Source organism: Anser anser (assembly GCF_964211835.1).
Source record: "Anser anser genome assembly, chromosome: 3".
In the NCBI taxonomy this organism is placed as follows: Eukaryota; Metazoa; Chordata; class Aves; order Anseriformes; family Anatidae; genus Anser; species Anser anser.
The window spans coordinates 38,362,709-38,376,667 of NC_139722.1; positions in this window are offsets into that span (position 1 = coordinate 38,362,709).

The following is a 13,959-nucleotide window of genomic DNA, read 5'->3' on the forward strand; positions in this document are numbered from 1 at the left end:
TGCTGTAATCAGAGCTCGGGATACGTAGTGCCTTTCACACCACTGGGCTGAGGATTTCAGCACGCTTGCGTGGCTTTTGTACTGTAAGCACTGCAGCCTGATGAATTTACCATTGAATCTAGTGGGTCTACGGGACTTTGGTTTCTGGCAAAAGGCTTGCTGTAATTATGCTACTGAGGGAATAACTTCATTAAGCAGTGAGTTACTGGACAAGATTCTCTTCTGTCTTGGAAGGTCATGACTTTGTTATTGGATCACTTGCTTTGCTGTATACTAGCCTACATTTTCAGAAAGAAAATTTGGAATGTACGTTAATTTATTTGCCAGAAGTTTGTTTTAACTTTTTAACCAATAATGCATTCCACAGTTTTCCTGACTTTGTGTCTGTTATAAACAGTATTCCTGTAGATCAAAGAGATTTTTAGTGGTGTTTCTGTGGTATTTTCAGCAGGCTAGAAGTGGTTATAGTGTACTTTTGGAGAGGAGAGATGGAGTGTAAAATTTATTCCAATTATCTTCTTTCTCAAGCTTTTTTCTCATTACAATTTCATCCTAAATTAATCTGCTGCACCTTTTTGTTTTCCTTTAGGCTGTGCTCTGCGGCTCAGTCTTCCATTCCTGCGCAGGGAATTTGGTATCGGGTCTTATAGGCTAAAGGGACAAGGTTAGACCCTTGCAAGGAATCGTTACCAGTAAAAAGTTCTGCTCCAGCACCTGGTCCATGGGCAGACAAAGTAAACGTGTAGGGAGCTCTTTGCCCCTGATGAATGGGAAAAGCCAATGAGCGTTTCCAGAACCCTTTTTCCTTTGGCCACAGGAGGAGTAACACCTCCTTCCCCCCCTGAAATTAGGTTCACATGGCAAAAACCCTGCAACATGTTAACCAGCATCTACGGGGAGGAAAAGGGCGCCTGCTACAAGTCTGTTCTCTGTGCAGAGCGAGCGTGCGTGTCAGTTTAATGGAACTGCCTCGCTAGTCATCCCCTCTTGCATGAAGCCATCGACCCCACGCTGGCCCCACGCTGTTTGTAGTGAAGCACAGATGCGAAGGATGGAGGAGTCGAGGAGACCTGTGATCGTCTCCACTGCTGTTGCATCCCCAGCACTGCTTGGGGTTGTTTTGTTTGGAGGTAGACACCTCGCCTACAGCAAACATAGAGCCCGCTGTTCCTGTCGTCCTGTGCTGGAAGGGCTCTACAGAGGGATCTGGCATTCCACCATCCAAGAAACCTCTCTGGAGTCAGCATTTGCCCTCCTTTTCAGTTTATTTTTTTCTATACTTGGAAATAAAATAATCTAAACTGATGTTCCGTGTATGTTTTCTGTGTACAGAAAACAGAAGCCAGACAAATAGTTTCTACTGAAAGGAAAGCCTCGGTACCCTGAAGCTCTTAAATGCAGTCAGGCAGATTTTTTATTGTATTTTATTTTATTTTTTGTAAAGAGGGCATTAGGTAGGGATATGACCTGTCATTACTTAGAGATTTTCAGCAGCTGTACATCTGACGTCTGTCTGCCACCCACCTCGTACCAAAAATGCCACCAAGAGATCAGCTTGTCTATCTACTAAAATAGGCCTTAAAGCTTAGCCTCAAAGGCCCATGACACCTGCCTTCCCATGTCTTCTCTTCCTCTCCATATCTATCCCACTAATCACCTATTAGCTCCTAAGGTACCAGAAATAAACACTAGCAGCCCCAAGGTTCAGACAGTGTATACTAAGACCTGTGAAAACTGCCTTTTCCAAGCATTTGTCTTGAAAGTAATACCTAGCTTAAGGATTTAAAACCTAGTGAAGTTTTTTGTTGTTTCAGGCTTTTGGGAAGTGGTCATTTTCTTAATGTGATAAGAAACTGAAATGTTTTCAAAGTAAAGAAATTTAGATGTGTGGCCTGCATGGATTAGTAAGACTGGAAGCTGCTGTTATGTGAATCCCTTAATTACGACAAACCCTCTCTGTTCAGCGGCTATGTTTACTTAATAGCATATTAAGCTACAATTTTTACATGTATAATAAAAGTATTTAGGTGTCACTGCTTTCTTGCAGTGTAATAATATTTGATTTGATTTAATTTAAGTTTAGATAAGCTTGGGCTTTTTGTTCATTTCCTCCATGCCGAGAGATGGAATAGCCCGGTGCTAAAGCCTTTTAAGATTCAACAATACTGTTTAAGCTTGGCATCTGCAACTAATAATAAAGACTATGCAACTTTGAATGAAAATATGTCTAATTATCATGGCAACGGGAAGATGGTTGACTCATCTTCAGCAGTTTGGATTACATGTGTGGGATTGTGTTTTGGATGGAGCACTCCAGAATAGCAACACTCCATCAAAAACACAGTCATGCACCTGTATTCCAAATGGCTGAATAAGGCAAAACACATGTCATAGGAACACTGTGAATCAAATTAAAAAAAAAAAAAAAAAAAAAGGAAAGAAAAGAAAAGAAAAGAAAGCTGGAAGAGAAATAAAGACAAGTACCATAACATTGGTGTGTGTGAAGACTTGTTTCTCTAAAGCTCCCTGAGTGATTTATTTGTCGCTAAACCTCTGTTCGCAAGCCATGTTTGATTTTGCTTGATGTTGATATAGACACTGCAACCGGATCTTATGGAAAGGGCTGCCAGCAACTGTTTGATCCTGATAAATTACAATAACAGGCACAATTTACAATGAGAAGCTATTGCTGCTCCTGGCCCTAATGTGTGATGAGGTTTAAAACATCGTGGGCCAAAATTCTCCTTACCTTGTGGCCCCTTTGGACCACTTACAGAGGATTGTACGAGAGCCACTGAGCAGAAGAAAATCACATTCACAGCAAGAGTCAGCCCCAATTTTATGTCAAAGGTGAGCATGTGTGTTTATGTGTATCTGCGTGTGCCTGGAGTGAAAGAGATGTTGTGGGGAAAAGAGGTACAAGAAGAGTGCATAATTCACATGTTTGGAAACTTGTGTGTTAAATGAGCAGTCCATTCCCCTGGTTTCTTCTGCATGTGCACACACACACACTAACATTTATGCCTGCAACGCATATGTGTTGTGAATATTGAAGTATTCTCTTTGGAAAGTTAATTGATGACTGGCTGCTTATTTGATCTTTGCAGTGTCGAGTTCAAAATGTAATAAGCCATAAAAAACATCCAGTGGTTGAACATGGAAAGAGGTGCAAATTCAGGAGGGGATGTGAAGTGATATGAACTAGACCCCACTGTGTATTTTCTTTGCAGTAGCATTCCAAGACACCTGCCGCTGATTTCAGCAATGTATACAAACCACAGTCCACACCCAGAAGAGTAAAGCCAGATTTCTTAAGATATTTCATTGCCTGGAAGCTTTTGATAATCCCCTCAGATGCTTCTTTGCCTTTTCAGGGGACTTTCAGTCTAATTAGATTAACATACACATTCTTACTGATGTGCTAAGAGTTAGCTCTCCTGGAGGTCAATTGTTAATAATCTGAAAAACAGAGAGATTAAAGAATTAAGTGGAATGAAAGTGATGTTGCAGGGAAAGGAGGTACAAGAAAAGGTATAAGCCACACATTTAGAAACTTGTGTGCTCTCCGAAGAGCTCATATTGCTGGTTCCTCCTGTAGGGAAGTGTACAAAGACAGAAGTGACAATTTCATACTTTTGTTGGTGAAATTCCAAGAACTGTACCATGAGCAACTTTCTGAGAGAAGCTTCAGAAAGTCTCTGGAAGCAGTGGAAATGCAGTGGCTCTGACAAATTGTTTACTAGATTTCTGAAAGACACTAACGCACACTCTCCTAACTCCAGCCTTCAGGAAGTGTTAAATGAACCAAGTCTGCATAGTAGTTCTTGCCTGACCTCATCTTCTGTTGGTTGTCTCATCCAGCTGCTGTCAGGCTCACAGAGGATGTGCCCAGAGAGGATCAGAAGATTACATCTATTCACAACATGATTCTCCCTCACCCCAATGGGTATATGCACTTGCACATAAACAGCAGAAGCTGTCCCCAGTTCTCCTATATGAGACCATCCACAGACCCAGCTTGTCCATGCACTGAGCCTCCTGTAGCCTTTAACAAATAAACTGTGCCATTCCCTTGCTTCTGCCCCCTCGTTTCCCATTTGAACATATTTATGTGTTCCATTAATCATTCCTCTTCTCCTGTAAAGAAATACACGCACCTACCACACCATCTCCCTGCCTGTACTCCTCCAGCTTTTGTATAGTATCAGAATCTCCCATGTTATCTGGTGGAGAGAGGCAGGCAGAGCTGCTGGTGTATTTGAAAAGTGAGTGTATGAGCATGACTGTACATCCAAGCAGTCACATTAACTCGTGTACAGGTGCACCCCTGTCTGAAGGAGTAACTCTTTCCTGAGAGCCGTCTTTACTGGCTCATGGAAAGAAGACCTGGAGAGGCGAGCTCTGAGTTGTAGCTCTGTAGCATGGAGCACAGTTTGGGTGGAAAGCCTTAGAGGACTGGGAATGAACTATAGGTCTTGGGGAGGGTGGGTTTGAGGACAAAAGAAGTTTACTTTTCTGTAATTCTAAATACCAGCCAACATTATACGCCAGTATCTGCCTTCTCTGTGTGAAGGGGCAGACTACTTGAGAAACAGAAGCAAAGAATCATGGTTTAAGAGGTGCCCACTTTTATTAACTGTTCTGTAGGAAACCTGGGTGCCAAAAATTAGGTTGGATGATTACAGGCCAGTTGCCAAGGTCATATGCCTACCAAGGGGGCATATGCTAGAACCTGGAATTGGACATGTCAAATGGAACATAGGAGAAACCAAAAAAAGTTGAAGTCAAAGCACTCTGAAAGAGGTATCAGCTTGAAATTATATTAATGTATGTAAAAAGTGGTCAGAATACTCAAAATTAGCTCACTCAATCAGAAATGCCTTAAATGGGTCTAGTTTTTCAGAGCATAGCCACTCAAATTGTCAGAAATTAACAGACTTTAAGATTTTTTTCATCTTGTAACTGTAGAAGTGAAGCATTTCTACCAGCCTCTTCTGCAAATGTGTTCCAGAGGTTTTTCCACCACACTTACACCAGGGAAGCGCTGAAGTTTCGTGCTAGCGTGTAACTCAACAGCCGGGGAAAGCGCTCCTCTTCCTCCTCACAGAACTGAGTGGGAGCTCCTCGCGTCCTGTCGTGGAGGAACAAGCGTCACCATCACCTTCCTGCGCTGCTCTGGAGTGGGAGTGGTGTACCCACGGGTCTGTGGGTTCCCAGAGCACGCAGGGTGAGGAACAACACGTTGTGTTGTCTCATCCCCCATCAATCAGAAGTATTGTGGCACTGGGACTGGGAACTGGTTTGACTATGACCTGCCTTCTAGGAAAGCAGCCACAAAGACATTGCTTCCCCTAGTAACTGGTTCCCATTAGTAATAATGATTAATCCTTTTGTTAAAAGCCCATCTAATTCATTACTTAAATGTGTTTGGCTTGAGCCTCCAACTTGTTAGACCATCCCCTGCTAGATTAAAGAGTCCCAGAGTGCGCTCCACTTTGTCTCTGTGGAAGCACTAACAGGCTGAAGCCAAACCACTTCTTAATTTTCTTTTTGACCAGTTGTGACTCGAAGTGAGTTAGGCTTGCTTCATAAAACTATGAGAAGCTACTTGTTTCTGTTCAGCATTTTAAAATAGCGCCTAGGATAATTTAACAGCAGGATGTGCGAGTGGCTGGGCTTTGCAGTCCCACCTGTTTGTTCTGACTCCCACCAGCAAGCACAAAAGATGAGAAAGTGAACGACCAGGCACAGTATAGCTGGCCACATGTGGCTCCCCCATATGCCAGCTTTGCCTCAGCTGGGCTGGCATTGCTGTGTCGGCTGTTGGAAGCTGTAGAAGAGAGATTTTCACGTGTCCCTGCTGCCTGCTCTGTCCCGTAGGCAGCGGCCTACCTCAGGCGGTTCAGGTTTCCTAGCGAGCCATGTTTACTGAGTTGTCAGAGATAAGCCTGGCCCTGCGGGCAAATGTTAGCAGGAGGAACAGAAATGCCATCAGTGAGCACATATGGCACTGTTTGTACTCTTAAGTTTGGAAGAACTAAACAAGTTAACAAATACAGATGTTTAAAATCAGTAAGAGTGTTTAATGAAAACAAACAAAATACTGTAGTCTATAAAGCAAAACCTGTTTTTCTTTTGCTCCTTTTGACCAGCTGGGATTAGTATTTTTCTGAGCCTATGCTCTCCTTTGACATATGGGACGTTTTTGAGGGACATTAGTCTGAGCAGATGCTGGGTGGCGCTTGGGTGGATGCCTCTGATTTCTAGTTAGTTAATAAATCAGCTTTTACAACCATGTGTATCCTATGATTTAACACATGCGTAACAATAATACTGGATTAGGAAGAACAAACTGTTTCACTGCAAAGGATATTTTATTTCTTAGTAATATTGCATACAATATGAGCTTTTCTGTAAAATAAACAAAGGATTCATGCTATTTTTTCATTTAGCCGGTGCCCTTCATCCCCGTGGGTCAAATTGTGCTCGGAATTGCATTAGTACAAATGCAGAGTACCTCCGCTGAGTTCAGTAAAACTCTTCCCATTCACTTCAAAGGGCACTGCTTCAAACCTTATGGAGGCTGCTTGCTTTAGGCATCGGCGGCCACTTCCTGCCTAGTAAACTGCCTAAGCGACGTTCCCTCAATTAAAAAGATTCGCGTAATGCTTTACCTAATCAGAAGGTTAAATGCAGTGTTGTGTCAGTTTCTTACAAAAATCTTTTTTTTTTCCTTTTTTTTTTTTTTTTTTTTCTGTGTGTCCTGCTCTGTTGTTGTAGCAAGTAAAACTTGCTTTTTAATCTTCAGGCTCCTGCTCCAGATATGTGTAAAGCTACCAGAATACATGACATCACCCCTGGCTACAGCCTTTGAGGGCAAAATAGTGTTTAAAAATATGAAATTCTGGTAGCAATATCACACCCAAAGTCGAAGTTTAAAACAAACCTGACAATAAAACCAACTGCCAGGAAATGGACTATTTTTTAAATTAGACGTCTATCATGTCAGCTTTGGGTTAATCTCTGGAGCCAGCTCAAGGATGGATGAGGTAATATTTGCACATGTTATGGATAAGATAGAATGAAAATGGATTTTTTTTTCCTTTTGGCTAATGTGCTACAAAGATTATGAGCCTGGTGGTTGGAATCAGTACGAGCTGCGATTGAGGGGTTATGTGTGAAGCAGCAGATTAGAATGGTTTTAATATGTTTCATGATGGCCTCTGAAAGTCTGAGGCTATGTACAGAGTGTTGTGAATAGGGCATTTGCAGGAGCCAGGAAGATAAGTGATAAGTGGAGAGTTGACATAATTCTGGAAAAAGCTCTCAGAGCCAACACATTTAGTGGATAAGTTTAAGGACTTGGTCTCATTGCTTTAGTTATGAGTGTCGGAGACTGAGGCTTCAACAGGGAGCCAGAACATGGTGACAGAGCCAGCTAAAAGATGGCTGTATGTAAGTTATAATGCATGAAAGAAAATGAAACATTGAATCGTAACCTGTTATAACGGCAGCCACTTTTGCTAAAACAGAAACTACCTGAGAATTTGTTTTTGTCTGTGTTAATAGTATTTAAAACACACGTGAATTACAGCTGGATAAGGGATTCCAGTAATTCCTATTTTGTATGCTTTTTGTGAAAGCTTTTCTTAGCCTTTGTCCACACAGTTCTATAAAGCATGCTCCTGGCAAAGGCCAGCATTTGATCAGCGTTTTCACCAAACTGCTTGTGAAAGGCTTGACACGTGCAGAAACTCTAAGAGGCATAGCTTAGAAAGTGTGGGTCTCAGGTGGCTTTAATCTATCCCATTCCTTCTTTTTTTGGTGGTCTCTGTGGTCTTCTGCATAATCTTGGCAGCCATGGAGACACAGTTAAGTTACAGCAACCCTTTCCAAGAGCCTGCCCAGCGTCCGTGCTGCAGTCTTGTTCACAGTGCTCCCCACAGACACCCCGCCACTGCTCGGAGTTCGTGAGGGGCCGCTTGGAGTATGGCCCCCAGGCTGTGTGAGGAAACGGTCTCCACTGGGTGCACCTAAAGATTTTGGAGTTGCTTGGTGTTTCTCTGGCTCCTCCTGCTCGAGGTCTGAGCAGGAGTGGGAAGGCCAGTTGTTTCTCATACCTTTCTGCATTTTACCTTCTATGGCCTTGAATGTTATCGAACAACTATGAACAACTTTGATCTGCTTCCCCACACCACCAGAACCATTTTGCACCTCCTAGAAGTGCACAGGAGCAGTGGCAGATGAGGACTACAGCGTAAGACTGCACACCCTCAAAGCAACTAAGTGAGTTTTATTGCACCTTTTGTGTCCATTTCCTTCATGTCCTCCACTGGAAGAAAACTGAAGGACATAACAGGAGGCACGAAGAAAAAGCACACATTCCCTCAGGAACACGAGTGCCAGGGAAGCGGGTGAGAAGTGCATTGCTCTCTGAATCGAAGAAGCAAAGGTCTGTCCCACAGCCATCTCCATTTCTCTTGAGAGAGATGCAGACAAGAGGGAGATTTAAGCCTGAAGTATCAGGTTTGTGAGTGCAAGAGCTGGACTTTCTCCCAGATGTTTTACACTCTTCTGGAAACCCCATAGTCAGGGAAGCTGCAGTCTTTATATGCAAATGGCTGTTGCAAATACAAATACAGTATTTATATGGGTAAAGCTGTTTGCTCGTCTATGAAAGGCATCCCTGATGCTGCAACATACTGCTTAGAACAAGGCACAACAATGCAAACGTTCACTTTCTTGTACAACCTACCCTACTACTTTTGTTTTAAACTGTCAACTGTGAAGAAATTAGCAGAGTTTGCTTTAGAGTTATGCTTGTAAGATTATCATCATTTTCACAAGAGATTGCCAAAAATCTCCAGTCAGAGAAAATCAGGAGTTAGACTGGACAACAGCATGACTGAAGCCCACATATTAGTGTTGAGAATATGAATGCTAAGAATGATGTCTGCTCTCCAGCTGAGCCAAGGGCTTAAGGCAAGGACATTGCGCTGCCTAAAAATGCCAGAGGATGCTCAGGTGAGAACCAGAAAGGGGTGAAAGGACGTACTGCCAGCCTTGGCTGCCAATGTGACCCAACCAAATTGCTCAGGTTTCCCTGGAGAAAATCACATTAAAATTTCTTACAGGACCACACAGAATAGGACACAACACAGACCATTTCCACAGCCAGCTGCCACTCCGCAAATGGGTAGAGAAGTAAAATCATAAATAAAAAGAGCCAGTGGCTGTGAAGTTGTTATATTTTTCAATAGAATGTAAAATGAGTACACAATATTCACTACTTTCAAAAGAGAGTCATTGGATAAAATGTGGGACTGGGGAGGAATGGAACTTAAAAGTTTTTTTAAAAGTTGCTTTTTTCTATTTTTTATTTTCCTAAGAATCTCATTTTTTTTTCTGCATTCATTTTAACTTGTAGAAAGCTGTTTACATGTTATTTATGCTGTATACCTCTCTGTGAAGAAAGCTATACAACATATGTTAGTCTATACAGGTGTTTATAACTGTAAATGTTACTTTTGTAGTTTGCCAAATGGAAAATATACCCAACGGCATCTTCTTGAACCTGTAAAAAAACTATTTTCCAGAACAGCCATCAAGCACATCATGAAAGGAAATGGCAGAACAATTCCACTGACAATAGCATGAGAAATATTATGAACCAGATGTGAAACAATGCAAATATTAGTGAAAAGAATACTTTCCATCTAGCTGAGCATGACAAATCTTCAGAAAACACATTGATACTGATTGGATGCACAATGAAAACAAATGTGTGATGCTCGGACTGGAACTGCACGCTGAAATTCTTCTGGATGAGCTCGCAAGTGACATGTCATCTTTATTAATGCCATCCAAATGCCATTCATCCCTTCAACTGGATTTGAGCTTTCCTCACACCTCTGGAAGGCTCCATATGGGGAAGAAGAGATGGACATCCAGCCTGGGAGAAAGGTGGCATCAAACCCACAGCTGCTCCACAGCCACAACTACAGGAGTCTGGAGAGCCTGATCCCAAAGTGTTTTAGCTGGTTTATACCGCAGACAAAGGGAATTCAATTCAGTGCTTCAAACTCTGGTGCTTTCCACTCTTAGCGATGCTGTGGGATGTCCACCCATGCAGCTGGATGCTACTCTGGAGGGCTTGGATGTCCAGACAGGTCAGGTTATGGGGTATGGTGGGTCTTGCACCACATCTGCCAGCCCCGTGGGGATGTCTCAGACGCGTCAGAGCATTCTGAAGGGCACAGAGACCTATTTTTAGGCAGCTGAATCATGCCCTGGGTGTTTCGCACACCAGGGAAATGCTGCCCGCTTGGATGTGAATGCAGACAGCAACACTGTACTGCAGGTTATGGCTGAATGTAGAAAATAGGGTAGCCTTGGTGTTTCAGAAACAGAAGATAAGGTTTCACTCTGAAATTTACCAGGGTACTGGTGCTAACATGTAAATTATCCCCCCCAAAATCACATTTTATCTAATTAACTAAGGTTAGAGCTCTTTTTTATCGACAAATGAAGTATTTATCAATTGACCAGGTTTCTGTTAAGACTGAGTGAGGGTAAATTGGTATGATTATAACCTGACACTTTTTTATTTACCACTGATGCTTCATGTGAGAACGTCAACAGTCCATCTGGCCTCAGTTGGTGGTTTTCTAACTTGCCAGATTTACTTCAGCATATTGTGATAATATTATTTCAAAATAGCCACATCATCGAGTATCATTCAAAATGTGAAATGTTTATAAAAATATATAACCCTATTTCTGTTCATACAATCTCTGCCATCCTACCAAAATTGTGTCACACAGGCTTTTATGCTGTTATTAAAAGGAAGATGTAAAGTCATGTGGCCATCCTATCACAAGCGTCTGCCAGCTGCAAACCTCATCACAGTTCCTGTAAAGTACATTTCCACAGATCAAGTTACTGCCAGGGAAGACTTTAACAATCTTCTACCCTACTTTCAACCAGCAACAATTAGTATTAGCAAATGGTCCAGGCCACTGCCTGGAATCACATATGATTTCTATTCAAGAAAGACAAAGTTTTATTCAAACCAGACCTGTAAGCTAAACACATGAGTTTCCCTGCTTAAAATAATGAATCTGAAGTAGTTTCTATCATTCGTTTTAAAAATCACTCTCACATTTGAAATCAAGTTGGCTATTTTCCCTTGTCTGTATTAGCCATCTGGTGAGGGTGACTTTTCTAACACTGAAGTCTAGGGCTAGGATTTATTCTCTTTCAAAAAAACCCTTCCCCTTCCCACCTTATTTTTTTCATTTTTTGGAGCTTGTCCTTATAATATAGGCAAAACTAGTCCTATCTTTGAAAGCAGAGAAATAAAAAAAAAACACACACACACACACATGGCATAACTTCCTCTATAAGATTCTTAATATATTTTACAGTCAAAATGTAGTTTTGTATGTGATGATTTAAGAAGGCACACACATGCTTTCAGGTCATTAAAGTGCATTGTAAAAATAATAGAGACACAAAGGGCTTATTCTCAAGAAACGATGCACACCCTCTTCTCAATGGAATATTGAAGATCTGTTTCATTTTTCAATATAAGGCAAGTTCAAGATGCTATTTCCTTACCACATACCTCAGCGGTGCATGACCCCAGAAATAAAAGTGAGTGGATTTATACACAAAAGAAAAATCTTGGCACTTCTTAACATTTTGCTCCTCTTCCTAAATAAAAGACCTTCAAGAACATATCCTCTTACTCTTGTTGTAAGGGTTGCTCTATCTGGCAGCACGCACCTTATTCTCTGTGGATGCTTGACCCACTGAGCTGAGGAGTTTGTTAAATGCTTCTTTGTAACAAGCACTAGGAAATGAATAGGTGATTAAAACTGCACTTTATCCATACCTGATGACTGACTATCCACAATGACAGTGAATATCAAGCACACACAAAACAAGAAGTTGTTGCTGATCTAAAATTTGGTAAAAATATGGAAGATGACCCCCTAAGATGGGAGACACCTAGAAGACAAAACTGAACCCAATATGTGGTTGAAGCACATGGCATTTCCCGGGAAGAAACACTTGTTTTCTAGTGATTTTTTCAAGGATTGCCTTGGCCCATGTCGGTGTTGAAAGCAGCCAAGAACTGGAAATCCCTTTGTGCAGACACATGCAACTGGGCAATATTCAAAATGCCCAGGATCGCTACTGATGGTCTTTTTTTTTTCTGCTGTTGTCACATGGAAGCAAGGGTTTGACTAGATCCCCAAACTCTCAGTGGTTTCATAGGAATGTGTTTCGTCCTGTGACATTAGAGCCACCAGCTTAATGCTGGCACTTTGCAGAGTCAAGCTTTACTCCATTATGAATGACTACCTGGAGAAAACTCCTCCTCCCTATTGAAAAGAAGAGGAAAATACAGGTATGAAAAGGAGAAGAGACAAAAGGAGATCACTGAGAGGAAACTGACATGCTTACATGGCTGTTGAAGAGAGATGGTGCACATATTACTGATATTACTGTACTGGAAGTACAAGCCAAAAGCCAGTTCAATCAGGATATTGTTCCAGTTAAGTACAGCACAAGGCCTCTTAACAGGTTCATTTTGGCAGAAGGAGGCTATCTGTATTTTTTGACCTCCTTTAAAAATATGAAATGGCTTGATTCACAGAAACAGGGATCACCAAATTGCTTCTCCAAGACAGTATAACATGTGCGGTATTTCTGATGGCAGTTGGTCTTGGTTTGCCATCTGTCCTCACGGTGGTTCATGTCTGCCCTCTGTGGAGGTGGTTGTTGCCCCTGGGTGAGTGAACGAAAACTCAGTCAGCTTATGCCATGTTACACATCACCTCAGCTTTTATTCCTGCCCTGTTAACAGCAGATTTGCAAGATAGTTTCTGTGTTGTATGATGAGAAAGAAGAGTATAATAACACTTAGTAATGGCAGTCCTTGGAGGCATTCCTGAGCAGCCTGTGAGGACGAGTGGTCCTTAGCTCAGGCAAGGACATGTGCTGTGCATGTGCAGGACTCTTGACGGCCCTTCCTATGCACGACTCTCAGCACAGCAGCTTCCAGCATCCCACCATTTGTCCAGGCTGCCCAGTGATGCCCCCTACTATTCATCAACCAGCAGCCACCCTCGTGAGGAAAGCAGGAAAAGGGCAGTCTGGGGCTCACAAGCATCAACGTGGGCTTGGGTGACAGTGAGGAGCGAGCACCACTGACATGTGGTAAGAGGATGGCTGGAGCCTCGGCTGGGGCAGGAGGAAGGATGTGGAGCTGCTTCCATCCTGCCGTGAAGGGTGTCTAGAGCAGAGCTGTCCGTGTTTCCAGCTGGTGCAAAAATGGACTCACCGGCCACAGACTGGACATAAGCAGCCAAAAGCTTCAAGGAAAAGAGTGTCACTTTGGTTTCCAGCTATATGAGGACATCCCTCTACCACAGGTTTTTAAACTTGCCCTTCTGATCAGAATAATAAAGCACTGCTGGAAATAACATTTGCAGCATTTTGATCAGTCAACGAGGCAAGGTTTGTTAGGGAAGGCAATATCTTTTATTACACCAGTCTGAAAAAGCAGACAAGCTTTCTGCACACAAACTCTTCCTCAGGTCAGTAAAGGTATGCCTAGAGAGCCATGAACATTTTGGTTTTGTAATCACTTTTCCGGTAAGAAAAATGGCCAAAGGCATAAGTAAAATTCAAAACAAGCTGAAATTGCACAGTGCCCTGGAAAGCTTTTCTGTAACTTTTATACTGCCTACTGCATTTTGGGAATCTGAAATTAATAATTGATTTAAAATCTCTCGAGGATCTCTGATTATGTGAAGAACTGTTAGGTCACCAATTAGTGGTGAGCTTAGTGTATTTAAATATATAAATTAAATGGTTAAAAAGTGTTCATAAACATTAAAAATATTCAAAAAAAAAAGTGAAAAAGTAAATAGACGTAGCGCTCATAAA